Here is a 14,208-nt window from a genome sequence, read left to right on the forward strand (position 1 = left end):
AGTAAAGAATTGTGGAGACCAAATACTTTTGTCAATTTCAACCTATTTTTAGAGAAGATTGTGAGTTATTTGAAAAAAGTTCAAGGGTGCCAAGATTTTTGGCCACGACTGTATATATAATATGCAGTGCCTATAGAAGGGCTACCCACCCCCCCCCCCCCCCTTTCAATGTGTTCACCTTTTGCTGCCTTGTGGCCTGGAATTAAACTTGTAGCCTTGAGCCTGGAATATTGAAGTCCTTTGTTGGCACTACTGGGCTCCTCACCACATACAAGGCTTTCATCTGCAGCTTGATGGAGTACTGCTCTTCCCTTTGGGCTTGTGCTCCTGCCTCACACCGAGCTCGACTTCACGTTGTATAATCCAAAGCTTTCAGAATCATTGGAATCTCCCGCGATGATGCTAATTCTGAGGGCCTTTCACTCGCTCACCACAGGCAGGTTTGTGGTCTTTCTGTCTTCTACCGACTCCTCTCCGGCTTAGTTCCCCCAGCTCTGTGCTCTGTCTGCCAAATATTCCTTCAGGTCGCATAAGATCTGCCTGCAACCCTCTTCTGGTGAAATTGCGAAAATCAAAACTCTCTGCTCACCTTCACTCTTTCATTCCTTTCTTTTCCGCCTCTGGAACAAACTCCCTCTCTCTTCAATCCCACTCTTCCCTCCAGGTCTTTAAAACAGCTGTCCACCACCATCTTTTATCTTCCCCCATCCAAAACCTTGATCTTTTCTACCCCCATGAATACACCCCAAATCCACCCCCTTCAAATTCCGTATGTTTTTCAAATCCGTTTTCTTTCCTAAAAGTCCTGGTAGTGTCCATTTGTTTATCCCGTGTCCCCCCCCCCCTCCCCCCCGCCCTCTCCCTTCCCTTCCACAGATCTTCCGATGTCCCTGTTTTCTACTGTTGCTCTGATTTCCTCCTCTCCCTCCCCCTCTTGTGTTCGCTCCCTTTATCCTTTATTATATGTTATATGTGTTAGCTCTTAGACAAGCCTCGACTTGGTATACAAAAAAAGAAATAATTAAATTGCATCAAATCAAATTTTTTCAAACTTTATTTACACATCGTAATCCACAACTTCCAAGTAAAAAACAAATTCTACAAATTTCAGAAAATTAATTTTAAAATACAACACTAGAATATATTGGTTGGAGTAATGTAAAAACCATGAGGGATTGGTGGCATGGGCAGTTGCAATACGATGTTATGACATTATGGTAAATCAGCAACTCCCAAGAAAATCCTAAAATGGCACATTTCACATCAGGTTCTTGTGTCACTCACATTTTTCTTGTCATTCACGTTACAAACTGAAGCGTGTTCTCTAAAATTATCTGTAAACTCCACAGCCAAATTCAATTGCTTATAATGGACGACACAACGGATAGAAGGAAAAACTAGAGGGACGTCGATGGCACACAATCACTGATCCCCACGCTTCCCACCTAAAGCAAAGTTGAAAGATGTCAAAAAGTTCCACCAGGAATGACCCAATATCAAATTTGGCACACACAACAACAGGCATTTTAAGGCCATTTTCCCTGCTAGAGCGGGGGTTAGCAAATTTTGACACACACAACAACAGGCATTTTAAGGCCATTTTCCCTGCTAGAGCGGAGGTTAGCAAATTTTGAGATGAAAAATAATCTTCTGTTTTGAACCATGTGACCCTAAGCTCCCACCTCCTGGGCATGAACTAGAGTCAAATCCAAAATATCGATACATATTTCATGTGCCCACCCAATGTTGATTGCATATACAAAGTTTCATTTAAAAATGTTTTAAAACGTGCCCGTAATTGCGTTTTTGGGGTATTTTGACCTTTTGGTCCTTCCCCAGGGGGTGGGGCCAAAAATGATACTGCTCTCCCACTTTCTTGCCATGTGGTGATCATAAATACCAAGATTGGTGAATTTCTGCACAACTGTTTAGGAGATGATGGACGGACAGATGGAGCTGATTGTAATCCCCATTGCCTCCTCCCACCTCCCCCCCTTGTTATTTTTTCTGATTGTAATTGCCACTGATTGTAATCCCCCTTTCTTCCTTCCACTTCCCCCCCTTGTTATTTTTCTGATTGTAATCGCCACTGATTGTAATCCCCCTTTCTTCCTCCCATTCCCCCCCCCCCCCTTGTTATTTTTCTGATTGTAATCGCCGCTGATTGTAATTCCCCTTTCCTCCTCCCACTTCCCCCCCCTTGTTATTTTTCTGATTGTAATTGCCGCTGATTGTTATGCCCCTTCCATCCTCCTCCTCCCCCCCCCCCCACCCCCCTTGTTATTTTTCAAAAAGTGTTGGGATATTAACACTATCCTAGTAGAGCAATGATGCATTCAGAAGACATATTTAAAACATTCTCTTTTGGTCATTCATGTCACATGCAAAATGGACGGATCCGGACGATATTTGGTGGATAGGTTGGGTATATGACAAGATCTATAATTTTAATAAGATTTTGTGAAGATCCAGTTCTGGATCTGGATACTATCATTTTTAAAAATGATACTTCACCATTGAGTGATAGGGCCAAAAACGCTATATAGCACGATATCTCAAAAAGTTTGGATTGAGTCATCCGATACTTGATGGGGGAGTTGCGTAGGTGCCAAGAACAAGCCGATTAGATTTAGGTTTGTAACAAGGCCGAATGGTATCCGATATCATATATATCATATCCGATATGTAACAGATCCATATCCGGCCTATCAATGACGTACAAAAGGTAAACTGTTCAGCCTGGTGTAAGTATGCGCTTTACTCAGTACAGCTCTAATGACCTCTGCCACCAAAGGTGGATGGCGGTTATGTTTTCACCCCTGTCTGTCTGTTTGTCTGTCTGTCCATCCGTTTGTGAACAAAATATCTCAAAATGTTGTGGACGGATTCGGACAAAATTTGGCAGAGATGTGGCATGTGTGACGAGGACGAAATCATTAGATTTTGTTGAAGATCCGGATTCGGATCCGGCTACTAGAATTTTAAAGTGATTCTTCACCATTGGGAGATAGGGCCAAAAACGATACATTACATGGCAGGATATCTCAAAAAGTTGTGTACGGATGATTTTGATTAAATGTGATTCTGTATTGTGATTTTCTGGTCTACTCTGGGATACAAAACGTAAACTGTCCACCTGGCAGAGGTATGCTTTCTGCTGAGTGCCGTTCTAGTTATTCATGTGAAACGTCTTGATTTGTTACCTTCAACATGTATATTATACAATTCAAACCTTAAACAAGGAGGCATCTCAAAATGCTAAGCGCATCCGTGTCCGCTTTGTTCTCGAACTAAACTTATGATGAAACCAACAGCTAAAAAAAATTGTACATTTTATTAATTTGTGTTCTCCATATTATTGTAATAAAGGCTTATTAAAGATTTGATGACAAAAGTTCAAATGGTAAAAAAAAAAGTTATATCCTCAACAGGACAGACGCAAAGCCTCTTGTCACATCTGGATGTCTTGGGTTTTTTTTTCGTCATGTCTCAATTTACACATGATATAAACATGATATAAACAAACTTTAAACGGTGCGTAAAAGCATATTTCATGAAGTTTTTACTCGATACAGTTCAAAATTTTAGTCTTTAACATAACCACCATCTTTCGTAAGGCATCGTTCAATGCGATTTTCCAACTTGTTGAAAACATTCTCAAGTTGCTGCTGAGGAATTTGATGAATTGCGTTTGTGATCGTAAACCTATGTTCATCCAAAGAATGTTGTTTTGGTGACAAAACGAGTTTTAAATTTCACAATGGAATGCATTCCAATGGAGACAGGTCAGGCAAACGAGGTGGCCAAGCAATCATACTAAAATATGCCATTTGTGTCTGTCCGTCTGATGAATTTTTGAGGCCAATACATTCCGTCCTTACTTTTCCAATCTCAAGCAAACTTGACAGGATGACTAAGGGTTACATAATGAAGGTTGTAGCGCATTCATTTTCCCCCCTCCCCAAGGGGGGTTTCTCCCCCGAGCAGGGTTTTCCCCACCATTGCCGTCAATGGGTTGCGTGTTGAGGTGTATATCAATGTTAAATTAGCTTTATCGTGGCGTTTTCCAAAGAAGAAGATTTATCGTGGCGTTTTTCCAAATACGCTTTTAATAACAAGATTAATGATAATCACATATTGTTAATCTTATGACAAAACAATATTAATGCTAATAATGTCGCACTTCCCCCAAGGCTGGGCAAACAGACTGCCAGACTGCCAGACTGGGCAAACAAGTGGAACATGTCTTTCAATCCTGACAAATCTCACACTCTTACGATGTCTCTCCGAAAAGACCGACTGGACAACCCTCCCATCTCCTTTCTGAATAATCCTCTCCAAGAAGTTCTGTCACTCAAGCTTTTGGGTCTCACTATCTGCCATGATCTTTCCTGGGAAAACCACATTTCAAATCTGGCCTCCAAAGCCAGTCGCCGACTGGGCATCCTCCATCGTGCGAAGTCCTTCCTTGGCACACCTGAGCTCCTCACCACATACAAGGCTTTCATCCGCAGCTCAATGGAATACTGCTCCCCCCTCTGGGCTGGTGCTCCTGCCTCACACCTAGCTCGTATTCACGCTGTTGAAACCAAAGCGTACAGAATCATTGGAATCTCCCGCGATGAAGCTAACTCCAAGGGCCTTTCACTCACTCACCGCAGGCAGGTTGGTGGTCTTTCCATCTTCTACCGACTCCTCTCTGGCCTTGCCCCCCCCAGCTCTCTCTGGGCTCTGTCCCCCAAATATTCCTACAGGTCGCACAAGATCTGCCTGCAACCCTCTTATGGTTAAACTGCCAAAATCAAGACTCTCTGCTCACCTTCACTCTTTCATTCCTCTTTTCTCCCGCCTTTGGAACAAACTCCCTCACTCTCTTCAATCCCACTCCTCCCTCCAGGTCTTTAAAACAGCTGTTCACCACCATCTCTTGTCTTCCCCCATCCAAAACCTTGATCTTTTCTACCCCCGCTAATTTCACCCCAAATGCACTTTTTTGAAATACTAACTTCTGTCCTGGAAGTCCTTGGTGTCCTTGTGTTTTATACTTCTCCCACCCCCCCCCCCTTCCCACGCCTCCTCCCCCCAAGCCCTCTCCCTCCCACACATCTCCCAATGTCCCTACTCTCAAATGTTGTGTTTGTGTGCTTCTCCTTCTCTCCCCATCTTGTCTACCGCTCCCTCTTTTGATATATTTTGTTTGTCTGTTTGATTTGTTTGTGAAATAAATGTTAGCTCTTTCACGAGCCTCGATTCTGTATACAAAAAAAAAGAAGAAAAAAAGGCGTTTTTCCTGCAGTGATAACGTGTTAAATAGCTTATAGTTATAATGGCATTTCTGTGGGAACAACGGCTTTTACAGGATGAAAAAATATTATAAACCACAAACACGTATGCTTAGCTTTTTAAACAGTCGCTAATGTTCTTTATAACACTAAATGAAGAAATTTGGAGGAATCCCGACATCCGTGAAGTCAGGTTTACTTACAGAACTGAGCGAAGATCTACTGTACTCTATATAACCCACAAATGTTGGGTTAATAACATGGGCCATTCTACCGCTGCCGTGGCATTTTTCGTAGCGAACTTTTGAAACTTGCCCTTGCTGTTTCGTACGAAACTGAAAGGGACAAGCTCGGGTTGTGCTCCTTTACGAAGCAGGTAGCTAGCGGTTGCCAAGCCAGCCATTCCTTAATGGTTTTGAATGGAGTGCTTGCTCAAATGCTTAAACCACTTGGCGATCTGTCCACAAGAAACTTGGTCAATTAACACACATCCAATGTTCTTGAGAATCGTCCGTAGATCGACTGTAATCTATATATCCCAAAGAAGAATGACCCTTCCTGCCCCTCCCGGAGTCTGCGGGTGTAATAGTTGGTCCAAATATACCAATCCACTTGTCCGGGAAGACATCATTCAAGAACCATCGCACATTCGAAACATAGTGGTAGGGGGCCTAGTCTTGCTGATACAAGGTGATGGGTTAAATATTTAATCATCATAGTTCAGGAACCAAATTCAGTAATTGTGGTGGTTGACTTTACCACTGATGCAGAAGTTGCCTCGTCAGGAAATTTCAACTCGTCAAAAGAACCCATGAAAATTGTGGATTTAACAACATTAATTGAAACGTTAACAAAACTTGATTAATTATGCTTTCGTGCACCATTTACCGTTTGTTTATATCATGTTATAAAAGTTAAAAGTTGCACAAGGTTTTTATTGACACCCAGGATGATGACAGGCGATTGCAGTTGTCGCTCTCATTTATTCTGCATTTTTGCCACTGAACTCCACTCGCTCCAGTGCCCGGTATCCTGGTCTCGGGCTGCAAGACGCACGAGGTATGATGTTGAAGCCACAGGAATATGAAGCACAAAGCTTTCTGTATTCTTCTTTGGAATACGCTCCTGTGGAATGTCATGGTAGGATCATAAACTTTACATGCCAAAAGATTTTAAAGTTCTCTATGTCCTAATGTTAACGTTGAGCCTTACTGCTTCGAGGACACTATTTTTAAAGTTTGGTATATTCGTGCCATTCCTTATATATCTTCATCCTCATTCAATTATTGTTGTTTTATACCTTTACATCATCATTCCATTTCCGATTCATCAGGATTTTAAAAATACGTATGGATTATTTTGTTTCATCAAATTTTGTTGTTGGCTTAGCAGTTAGGGTGCTGGCTTGGGATCCTGGGTTTGAATCCCAGTCAATCGCTGAATTAACACCAGGAGGGTTGACTCAGCCTGTCATCCTTCCGAGGTCGGCAAATTGAGCACCAGTTCACTGGTAATTCCCTGTGTGTCGCAAGAGGCGACTAACAGGGTTGGTGGCAGGAAGGGCATCCGGCCATAAAACATTGCTTCAAAAAGGGGACTACTGTTCCCGAAAAAGGCCAACCCCTGCTCTGCAGGGAAAATGGCCTCTAAAGGTGGTTCTAAAGTTGGATGGGCAGCAACTTTTATTGCTATGCTGAGAAGGTAATAGTGAAATGAAGTTATTCATGTTTTTAAATTTGATGCGTATTTCTGATAGAGAATTGACCATATCGGTGGACATAGTGTATGTTAACATTTTGAAACAACTTTAGATATTGCAATTGCGCATTCTTATTTTGACAAATGCATGACCTCACCTTGCACACCTCAACGATTGGTCAACAAACGCACTGCTCTTTCCTCATATTGCTCAACACCTCACTCTAGAGACGAAGCTAACGAAGGGTAAAGCCCGAAACATCAGTTTTTCCTTTTATTCAAGGCAGTTCAACCACCATTTAAGGTAATTTTTATCTATTGTTACTTCTGCATCATGCAGTATGTCCACTTGACAAGTATTGCCAGTTTTTTGACTATTGAGCAAATTGCCACCCACAAAGATTGATATTAGTATACTGAAAGTATCAATTATATTACAACTACAACTACTTATTTAATGGCCCCAATTATTCCCACCTCCTTCTGAGGTCAGCCAGAGAACATTTTTATTCCAAATCTTTGACGAATCGGCTGAACAGGACTGGCATGCGACTGAAGGTAACAGGAATCTCTAATTTGTTCAGGATGCTGGCGATATCTCGCCTATTCTCCGCAAAGACACCATGGCACATTGAGCATCTACAAACGTTGTCCAAGTGCTGACAGATGTGTCCAATTGTCATTCTGATGGACGGTGCACATTGTTGAATGTGAAACACCAGCTTTTTGTTGTTGTTTTTTCGTTCAGTTTTGGATATTAAGTTTCTTTTTAATGGAGGTTTGTCAAACTTGTTTCCACACGCTGTTCGTATTGCGCCATCTGCTATCCGTGGCATAACTGAAGGACCATTCTTGGAACATTCTCTGTTTCCCTATCAGATCTGATGTTTTGTCCTCTCCTCGTTTTTCAAAATCGACTTAGTGGTTTACAAATTTTCGATCAAGTTCCACTCTGATGTTTATGTTTATATGTATATGTGAACAATATATATATATATCTATATATATATATATATATATATATATATATATATGTATGCACGTATTGCTCCCCGTACCCCGGTTACTGTGCACCTCAGTCTTGAGAGATTCCCATATTGTTCCGGGGTCTTCCTAGCATGCACGTAAGACATCGGCCATTATAAAGTTCGCAGTGTTAACTGTGGAAAATTTCTGAGGAAAATTCGGTTGGCTCAATAGCGCAGTGGGCTGCCACCGCGTAAGTGATGGAGGCCCTTGGTTCGAGTCCCGGGTTGAGTCAGAGTTTTTGACACTTAGCCCCACGCAGGAATTTAATTCCTGTTTATAAAAATTATGTATATATATATATATATATGTATATATATATATATATGTATGTATATATATATATATATATGTATATATATATATATATGTATATATATATATATATGTATATATATATATATATGTATATATATATATATATATATATATATATATATATATGTATATATATATATATGTATATATATATATATATATACATATATATATATATATATATATATATATATATATATATATATATACATATATATATATATATATATATATATATATATATATATATATATATATAGTATAATCATATGTATAATCATTTAATATGCGGAATGTTCATTTTGAAAGTATGAACTAGTACCCCTAAAGTTACCAACCTCGGTCCATTCGTGTTGTCCTTCCTGCCGAAACTGCAGGCGGTACTTCAGAGGAAAGGCAGGATTACTGGTCCACCACCTTGGCTTTGTCCATGTGATGTGGAGGTTTCCATTTCCTTTCATCCTGCAGGCCACTTGCTCTGGAGAGTTTGGTTGCACTGTGAGCACACAATTACCAGCTTCAGTAGAAATACCTTAACAAGTATTGCCAGTTCTGAGATGACTTTTCAGAGATGAGAGAATGAATGAGTGATAAAAAGAAGATAATCGTTAGAAGAGAAACATTATGATACAAGAGGGTGAATTAATTACAATTGGATTTTGTAATACTATCAAACCTAACTAATGTCCATCTGGTGTATTTTACTCAAATCAGTGAGTAAAATATACCATGTGGACGTTAGGACCCCAAATCAAACCATTCATTAATGCCAAAATAAGATGAGCAGACAAAAAGTTATATGTATTAGATTTTCACAATACTGTAATTCAATTAACAAGTTGTTTTTCAAATGTGTAAGTGTATATTCATGCATGGGATTGTGGGTAGCATCATTTGATAAGAAGTGCAGCAGTCCAAGTGATACAGTGCCCCTATTGGTTAGAACAGGAATTTGGTATTTGGCCAGGGTTCCGCAATTGTGCACGTACTCTTTAGGAAGGCTACCGTGGGATCTTTAACATCCACCAACTAATGCCGGCAGACACAACAGGCAGTTTAACGTCTATCTGAAGGATTGCACACTCGTTGATGAATTGCCCTGCATGTGAAACACCAGAACAACAGTTTATAGCTGGGTTAAGTTAAAAAAAAAAACAGGCTAGACAATTCAGAACTGAGTGTATATACCTGCAGGCCATCCTACCAGCCCACAAATCATGTGTGGCTGGTCCATCTTAGCTATTGATTCCAGTATCCCACCACCTTGTCCCTCAAATGGACACTAAATTCACCAGTGTGAGAAATAGCTGTTTATTTGCATTCCTTTGTCTTTGCGAGAATTAGTTGATACATTTAATAGGAGTTTCCAATAGAGACACACCGAAAATGCATACCTAAAATGGGAGGACTGGACATAAAATGTTATTGTTCTACAATTGTAAAACATATTGTTATGCTTATAGGGGTAGGTAAGAGAATACCGTAGGAAAGGTGGGATTGAATAGGAATAGAATGAATCGTTTGATGTGTAGGAGCATTTCGATGTATGTAATAAGTAGGGAAAATGTAGCTTAAGGTTGTGTTTTGATGTTCATCATACGAGGGGTGATGCCGTGTTAATTGGTAGTAGGGTTTAAGGTTAATTTCCCCTGTTCGTGATGCCCTCTGTGGCCATCCCTAACATTTAAAACAACTGCCGGCCAAGCAAAGCAGCAGCCGGCCTAGTATTCATGCTCCATGGACACGATGCCGCAAAGACCCGCCCAGGAGAGGCGGGGCTACATTGGTTAATTGGGCGGGGAACAAGACCGGCAGGCCACGCTCCCCCCGAGTTACACGGCCGGGTGACGTAGGCATGTGAAAAATAAGCTTTGTGATTGGTTCGTCTGGAGAGAGAGCACGAGGTGAGCTTGAAGAAGAAGCTTGGCGATTGTTTCTGCTGAGGAGAGCGTTTGTGTTGTTCTGTATCGATCGCGAGGAGGCTTTGGCTGCTGAGTTATTCGGGGAGCTGAAGGCCCCGCTCTCCTTCCCCAAACGGAGAAGAAAAGAAAGAGGGCCGTGCTCACCACTCGCCTCACTCCCGGGCGCCCGCGTTGCCTTCGATGCGTAGCATTCGACGTCGTCGCCATTTTGCCAGACTTCCCGCCTGGTGGTTCCGGGCTTTGATGACTGCCGACCATACAACAGGATCCATATTGGGGCCAGCTAATTGCCGAAGGGGAATTTTCTTTTTATTACTTTACCTTGTGTGCATGTTTGTGTCTGTATGGAGGTACCTCAATTTAGCATTCTTACCTCAGCATTTACTTTCGTTATTTTCATTCCACACCTTTATTTTCCTGTAAATAATTATTGGTACATTTTTGTTGTTTCATTCTTGGTTGGGTTTCGGAATAAACACGTGTGTTTCGTGAAGATAAATGCTTTGTGGTTCTTCAGCCTGCGCACACAATAACCACTATAATTGGGAGATCATCTCGGGAGTTAAGGGTGGTTCAGTTCATCCGTCCATGGCTGGTGATAACTAGCTGCAGACACAACAATATATACATATAAATACCAATAAATAATCGTTGACCTTTTGTGCTCTTGCCCTGTATTCATCTTTTTATCTCAAAACTACATTTATTGAGTATATAGTAATAATAACAAATTTGCCTTCACTGTCCAAATACTTATTGAGGGTACAGTATATCAGATACAATTGCATATTATCATGCATACAAAACTATTACATATGGTCATATGCCCTGGTCATGCATGCGGCCAATTTAAGATCTCCGCACAATGGTGGTATATATAGAGACACCCATGTTCATCTGCTCACTGACAGTCTGTCTGCTTATGTAAAGCACCAGGATGATAGTTCATAGCTCGGTCGAGATTCAAACCCAGGGGAAAGTGCACATAACTCCAAACTATCCTGCCAGGCCATACATGATGAGCAAGACTTTTTTCTTACAATCTATAAATAATTACATATTAAGATAACTTAAAGAACTAGAACAGAACTCGGTCGAGAGCATACCTCCACCAGTTTACGGTTTTTGTATTCCACTGATAGGTGAGATATGGATCCGGACCTGAACCAAAATCTAATCGGCTTGTTCTCGTCACTTAACCAACCCATCCACCAAGTTTTGTCAAAAGTCATCCACAACTTTTTGAGATATCGTGCTACATATCGTTTTTGGCCCGATCACTCAATGGTGAGGAATCATTTTAAAAATTCTCAGATCTGGATCCGGATCTTCACTAAATTCTAATCATTTCGTCCTGCTCACACACCCAACCTGTACACCAAATTTCAGCCAAATCCATCTGCAACTTTTTGAGATATCCTGTTAACAAACAAACAAACAGACAGACATAGGTGAAAACATAACCTCCATCTACCTTCGTTGGTGGAGGTAAAAAAAAAAAAAAAAAAATTGGCATTTATTGGTTTGTTCTTGAATCTCGACCCAGGTGTAAACTATCATTCTTAACAAGAATAAATCAAAATTCATTCTTGTTGATTAATTTTAAGAACACCCCATGTATTACACTTTATAGTCACATCTGAGATTACAAAAAGTTCATCACAAAAAGTTTTTGGATTGCAAATTAGAGCAACTACGGAATAACCCATCTGTGCGGAGGGTCTAATTCCTGTAGAATTGGCGTATTTTAATATGAGTTGCAATGATATCCCATCCCACCAGGAGCAATGCTGTGCCATACATATTTACAGGGAGAGAACTGTATTTTTTTTTTACCGTCTAAAACCTTCCCATGCACACCCCAAGTACAACCAGTAGTTGTCAACTCATTCCGTTTAGCAGTTCAGGAGTGCATAGAAGTCAAACACACAAACAGGCATTTCTTGGAATTATAGTATTATGTGATAAAAGACTGGCTGAATCATGCTGTGTATAGTAGTACAAAGCATCTGATAAAAAAGGGTTTTGAAACCCAGGAAATATTGCCTTCCTTATCAGCAGAAACTTACCAATTTCTTCCAGAACGAAGGCGTGATTGGTTTGACTGTGGCCCAAAGCATTTTTGGCCGTAACCGTAAGACGATAAGGGCGGACTGCAAACAGAGTGAGGTTTCTTGCCTCACATGTGGTTTCACCTATGAGTGCGCATTCCTCAAACCTGTTTCTGCTGGGGTTCCTGCACACGTCATCACAAGGTTGGAGTTTTCCTGCATGCTCCAGTCTCACCCAATGATGACTCAACTTTAGGGTTTATTTGCAGTCACTTATGGCTGCTTCAAAGATTTAAAAAAAAAATCAATGATCAAAATACTCGCAATATACAGACTTGGCATTTAATATGGAATATTTTTTTGTGGGGGTGAACTTACTTTTCAAGATGACTTAGAACCAAAAGTTCATTGGAATTATGTTGAAATTATTCTAGATTTTGTTATTGTGACCTTTAAAAGAAACAAAAACCACATTTGACATTTTGAATCAAATAAATTGATCCTTGAAAGTGATGTAAACTAATATCGAACTCAATTCACAGACAGTACTGTGTTAAACTTCTGTACGTTTTCCAGAAGTATCTCTTTATTTTGCACATTAGCCAAAAAAAATTTCAACAAAAACAAAAGCTAAATTATGACTGGGATTACGGACAGTAAAATTACAGTTCAGTACTTCGTGTAACCCCCACGACGATTCAGGAGAGCACGTATACGTCGAGGCATGCTGTTCACGAGATTTGCCAAGGTTTGGACAGGAATCGCTTGCCATGCAGTGACAATAGTCTGCTGCAATTCACGCACAGAGGTCGGCTGCTGGTCCAAGTTGTCGATTTGACGCGTTAATTCTGCCCACAAGTTCTCCATCGGATTCATATCCGGGGACATGCAGGCCACTCCATATGCTCTACACCATGGTCAGCAAGAAAGTGTTGGATCATGCGAGCATGATGAGGCCGTGCATTGTCATCTTGGAAGACAAAGTTTCCTCGAAAGGCTGCACGAGCAAATGGAAGCAATGTTTCTTCCAGAATTACCCTGTACTTGAACTGCTTCAGGATTTCATTCAGAACAACCAGGTCAGTTTTGCCCCCTGCATGAAAAGCAGCCCAAACGGTCACCCCACCACCTCCAGCTTGGACTCTTGGCACTATACAATCTTCGTTGTGGGCTTCATGCACTTGTCTGTGCACTCGGACGCGGCCATCTTGACGATAGACCAGAAATCTAGACTCGTCACTGAAGGTCACGTGATTCCAGTGTCCTGGCTGCCATTGACGGTGCTCTCTGGCCCACTGCAATCGGCGCTGGCTGTATTGTCTGGTCAGGCATGGCTTTCTCAGGGGACGCCTGGCACGATAGCCTGCTTGAACCAGTCGTTGGTTGACTAGCCTTCTGGATACAGGCACATTTGTCAGTTGCTGCCACTCAGCCCTAAGCCGATTAGCTGACTTGGTACGGCCATTGCAGACTAACCGGTGCAGCTGGTGGTCATCTCTCCTTGTGGTTCTGCGTGGACGTCCTGCCCTCGGTATTGGAGTAGGGACACCCCTCTGAGCATTTCGTTTCAGGATCTTTGACACCTGACCTTGAGTGATGCCATACTACCGAGCAATAGCACGCTGTTTCATGCCAGAATTTTGTAAAGCCACCACTCCATGACAAACAGCATTGTCAAGTTGACGGACCATCTCCAGAGGAAGCGGCAATAACTTTTGTAGACGTGCAGCAGTTGTTTTCCACTAAAACAGAACGCAACAACCCTTATATACCCGATTGTGAAGCCAATCGTCAAATGTACCTGTCCTTACATTTTGTCACGCCACCTGTGATATAATCCTGTTATTGACTTCTTGCTGCGAAAGACAATCAGTGACATGGTTCTTTCAACAAAGACATCACCGAAGGGTA

The sequence above is a fragment of the Myxine glutinosa genome, chromosome 2 (genome assembly GCF_964187855.1).
Source record: "Myxine glutinosa chromosome 2, kmMyxGlut1.1, whole genome shotgun sequence".
In the NCBI taxonomy this organism is placed as follows: Eukaryota; Metazoa; Chordata; class Myxini; order Myxiniformes; family Myxinidae; genus Myxine; species Myxine glutinosa.